This window comes from Dipodomys spectabilis, unplaced genomic scaffold, assembly GCF_019054845.1.
Source record: "Dipodomys spectabilis isolate Male_0828 unplaced genomic scaffold, ASM1905484v1 ptg000018l, whole genome shotgun sequence".
Lineage (NCBI taxonomy): Eukaryota > Metazoa > Chordata > Mammalia > Rodentia > Heteromyidae > Dipodomys > Dipodomys spectabilis.
The window spans coordinates 20131856-20137431 of NW_024870695.1; positions in this window are offsets into that span (position 1 = coordinate 20131856).

The following is a 5576-nucleotide window of genomic DNA, read 5'->3' on the forward strand; positions in this document are numbered from 1 at the left end:
TTGTTCCCCTTCCCTTCCCTAATTCAAGTAAACATATAGACACACACACACACACACACACACACACACACACACACACACACACACATACACACACACACACATATAGTACCAAAATCAAATACTGTGTTTTAATAGGATTAAAGTTAGTTTGTTTTCTGTCTCTGTGACAATATATGCACCTGAGAAAGTCAAATTATAAGTAGGGAAAGGTTAATTTTGGCTATAGTTTGAGAGGTTCTGGTCCAGGGTTGCTTGGTCTCACTGAGTTTGGGCCTGTGGGCTGAAACCCCATGGGGAAAATATGTTCACTTCACAGCGGCTGGGAAGCAAAGTAAGGCAAAGCGATCAGGATTCCAATATCTTTCTACAGGGTAAAAGATGACATAAATCCTTCCAATTAAGCATCATCTCCTACAGTTTCTACACCGTTCCAGGAGGGCCACTGGCTGCCAATTAAGCTTGAAGCATATTGACTTAGGAGGATGTTTAAGATCCAAATCATAGCTCAACTGGACAGAGTGAGTAGACCAGAACTCAGTTAAAACTGGCTTTTTGTGTAGATTTTAGAAATTTCTGTTGGTACGTGTTGGCGCTCACTATATAGAGTGCTTTTATCTGTGTTATCTGCTTAATGAACTCAACACACATACTGAAAATATCCTTGGTGCTTTACAAAGTTGTCGTTTTTTTATTAAGCAAATTTAGGTCATGAGAATTTTAATGAATGTTTGTAAGAACTTCCCAATAATGTGTTTTACTTTTGGAGAGGATTTCTACATACGACCTTGAGACCAAGTGTATGAATTACGAGCCCAAATCTTTATCATTGCCAATTGATTTTTTCCCCCTGAATTACAAGAAAGCCTTAATATGCCTCACTCTGATTGTGTTTGCTGATTCCATCTGTACTGATAGCACTTTTTTGCTATGTATATTTGAGATTATATTTTGAAATGAATGAATGCAGACTTAGACACTGAGATTTCCTATAGCCTTGTACCCCTTAATAATTCATAAAATTCTATTATTTTCTTGTCTCAGTCTGGATTATTATTATTATTTTAATTTTATTGTCAAGGTGATGCACAGAGGGGTCACAGTTACATAAGGCAGTGAGTACATTTCTTGTCAAATTTGTTACCCCTTCCCTCATTTTTCTCTCAATATCCCTCCTTCTTAGTCTGTTTTGACTATGTTTTAGAGTAATATTGGCTTTCTTTAGCATTTATGATTATTTTTCCATACCTTCACCTTTCAATTTTGGCATAACTATGCTCTACTCATGTCTCCTAGGAACACATATAACTGTATTTTTGCCAATTTTTTATTTTGAACAATTACAAATATAGAAGAGGAACCAGAACTGTAACAATCTAGCTACCTTCTGTCTCTTTTCTCTTTTCAATTACCCTCCTGTATTTTTTTGATATGATTCTGCTAGTCTTAGGTCATCAACTTATTTTAAAGGGCACAATGGCCTCGGCTTACCTGACATTTGAGATTTAGTCGCTTTAAACAGCTATGTTAAACTTGCCTGGTGCTGGTGGCTCACACTTGTAATCCTAGCTACTCAGTATGCTGAGATCTGAGGATCGCAGTTCAAAGGCAGCCAGGGCAAGAAAGTCCACAAGGCTCTTATCTCCAATTAACCACCAGAAAACTAGAAATAGAGCTGTGGCTCAAAGTGGTAGAGCATTAGCCTTGAGCAAACACAGCTCAAAGACAGCGTCCAAGCCCTGAGTTCAAGCCCCACAACTGACAAAAAAATAAAACAAAATAATTAAACCAAATAACACTTAATATCTCTTCTTAACCTCTTACAAAAAATTATGAGTTCACTTTGTCCTGCTTTAGGATTTTTCTGTTGAAAAGTTTAATTCAACTTTGATTTTATGTCTCTGATTTTTCTTTCTCCTTCCTGATCTACCCACCCAGTGTCTTCCCTTCTCTATTCTCTCCTTTTGAAGCTCCAGTCATAAATATTTGGCATTTCTCTTACTCATTCATGTCTTCCATTTTTTATTTTAATATCTGTGCTGCTTTCTGGGAAGTTGTTTCATAGCCACCTTCACATTCCCGTATTTTTTTTGGAACTGTGACAGGGCAGCTATTCTACTGCTCTTAAATTTGCATTCAAATGATTATATATATTTATTTATTTTGCCAGTCCTGGGCTTGAACTCAGAGCCTGAGCTCTGTCCCTGATATCAGGGTTTTACTTTTGGAGAGCCTCTCTGTGTTCAAGGCTAGTGCTCTACCACTTGAGCCACAGTGCCACTTCCAGCTTTATCTGCTTATGTGGTGCTGAGGAATCAAACCCAGGGCCTCATGCACGTGAGGCAAGCACTCTACCACTGAGTCACCTTCCCAACCCTAGTTTCTGTTCTTTTATTATGGTTCTATCCCTTCCTCTTCCTCTTCCCCTTCCTCTTCCACTTCACTTCCCTCCCATTCCCTCCCCTCTTTCTCTCCTCACCTCTTTCTCTCCCTCATTCCCTCCCTCTTTTTTTTGTGCTGGTCCTGGGTCTTGAACTCAGGGCCTAAGCTTTTGTATGCAAGGGCTTAAGAGCCACAACTCCACTTCCAGCTTTTTTGTTGTTGTTGTTAGTTAATTGAAGATAAGAGTCTCACAGCCTTCCCTGCTTAGGCTAGCTTTGAACTGTGACCCTCAGGTCTCAGCCTCCTAAATAGCTGGTATTACAGATTTGAGCCACCAGTGCCAGGCTTCATTGTTTTTTTTTTTCTTTATTTAAAAATTGTTTTAGCTGGCACCAGTGGCTCATGTCTATAATCCTAGCCACTTAGGAGGCTGAGATCTGAGGATCATGGTTCAAAGCCAGCCCAAGCAGAAGTCTCCTTAAGACTCTTATCTCCAATGAAATGCTCAAAAATCGCAAGTGGCACTGTGGCTCAAGTGGTAGAGCGCTAGCCTTGAGCTAAAGAGCTCAGGGACAGTGCCCAGGCCTTGGAGTTCAAGCCCACAACCAAAAAAAAATTGTTTTTATGTTGGTCTGCTATTTATTGTTTTATGTATAGATTTGTTTTTCTTCCTTGATCCTGGGCCTCTAGCATGTTCTGCAAGTTCTCCACTACTGAGCTACATTCCTAGTCCTTGTTTTCTCAGGTCTTTGTGATTCATTTTTTTGTATACTTTTCTTCTGTGGGTGTTTGTTTTCTGTTGTTATTCCATTTGTCCTTATTGTGAAAGTACCCTAGCAGGATCCCAGGGGTTCAATGATCTTGAAACCAGGGTGCATGTCAATATCTTGTGACTCCCACATGATACAAACAATGTAAATCGGGTAAATATTGGCTGAAGGCTTGATTTCTTGCAGTAACTTTTTATTTCTATTCATCCAAGGCTGTAGGAAAAACCCTTCATACAATACAGGATTGTAATTCTTCTAACTTACCTTTTGAATGACAGAGACAGCTCTTAAAGAATTCAAGCTCTATGAAGGGCCACTAGTCAGTTTGTCTAACAGCAGTGACCTAAAGTTATGTGTTCAATTCAGTCCTGAATACTAGAACCATAACCTGCAGCCTTTATGGTTTATTTACAGGTTGGATTCCCTGAATCTAACACTTCTGTCTTCCCTACTTGCAATTGGAATCAATTTATATATATAAGTATATATATATATACTTAAAGTCAGCAATGGATTTCACCATTATTACAATAAAGCTGTTGGGGGAAGAGGCCTGGAGCTTTAGACCACAAGTTAATTACAGCACTCTGCTTATGCTGATTCTGATGTATTTTTTGGCTTCATTACACAGTTTAAGGTATAAGAGAATACTTGTTTTCTACAGGTAGACAGGTGGCAGAACATGTTGATCTGGACATGCCCAGTAGCTTGTTCTAAACTCATCAACTGCTGAAATCACTCCTTTTCTGAGAGATTACAGTAATGGAAGTTAGTTTTTATACAAACATGGGCAGGTGAGGGCGTGTGTGTGTGTGTGTGTGTGTGTGTGTGTGTGTGTGTGTGTGTATGTTCATGAATTCTAAGGTAACTTCTGGCTTTTATTCTCTCTTCTCTGTCTGGAATTTTGAGTGTGCCACTTTTTATTTTCAGCTAAGCTGTGTTTGTAATATTATTTTTGGTTATGTCATCCATTATCTCTAGGTGTTTGAGGCCAGGAACTTTGGTCTGCTGTGTTGTGAGAACTTCCTCCAGAGAGTATTCATCTATTGCTATATAATGTTAAAGCTTCAGCTTTACCAAAGGAGACATTTATAACAAATTCCTTCAAGTCAATTCAGTGATTGCTTTCCCATGCAATGAATTTTAGTATCAATAAAATCTAATTTTTACAGAGACATCTTATGAACCATTATAAAAAAAACAGCAAGAAAGTATTCCTCTAATTTTTTAGTGCACTTAGTCCAGAAAAATTTCACTTTATTTCTACCCCACAAATCAATAACTTATCTCTGCTGTGCTGAAGGCAGCTGCCAAATGTGATCTGGTGTCCTTTCTTGTAAGTTGACATAACTTACAAGATAACTTGCCATTGATTTTCTTTCAAGTACTGAACAAACTGCATTTCAGACTAATGATGTAAAACAGGGAATATGTTCATTGAACATTTACTTGGACAGTCACTGTGCAAAAATATTTTATATTCAATGGCCACCCCAACTCTAAATAGCTACACAACTCTTGATCTATTTTACAGATGAGGAAACCTGGTTTTCCACAGCTTCTTGGCACTTGTTTGACTATTGTGTCTTTCTGATGTTTAAACTATCTTACTCAAAGCTAGGTGTAGTTTTCTGGTGAGAAATGTAGTAATACCTACGGGATTTCAGAGGAACAAAAAGATCTTTGTGTTGCACCAAGATCTAAATTATGCAAACCAGAAATTCTGGATAGACACCGAGGTATTTGAAAGATTATATTTTTTCCTCTTCAGATTTTAGCCTTACAGATCCTTTATGGACTGGACTCCTTCTCCGCTCTCTCTCCCCCCTCCTCTTTCTCCCCCCCCCCTACTCTCCCATTCCCCTCTCCTTCCCTATCCCTCTCCCCCTCTTCCTCCTTCTCCCTTGGACTTTTCTCATCTCTTCATGAGTACCACGGGTCCCTTTCTCAACATAACATTTTAAACACAAAGCAGAAGAGCAATTTTATTCTAGCATATCACCCCTGTATCTCAAAGAGATCCGTTTTACATTCTTCAGGAAAAAAAACAAAAAAGCAAAAACAACCCAGGCAGTTTTGGTAGAGTATGGGATGTGCTCCTGATAGCAGTATCCCTCTTCAAGATGACTTCAGTGTCTTCCTTTCAGAAGTTTCTCCACTTTAACTCTCCCTTCTTCCCCCAGATCAACTCCAAGTTTTCTTTAGTTTTACTTAGGCCAACCTTGGGAACTACAGGATCAGCCCCGCCCACTTTCAGATCCGCCCCCAGGCCACGCCCTCAGCCCGACTAACTCCTCCTCCTTAAGTCCCGCCTTCTCCTCTGCTCCCTGCCAATCAGGTGGCAGCCACCTTGTCGCCGGCCCCTCCCTCCCCCTCCCCAGCCCGCCCCGGAGGCCACACCGGGGCCGCACAGTGCTGCGGGCG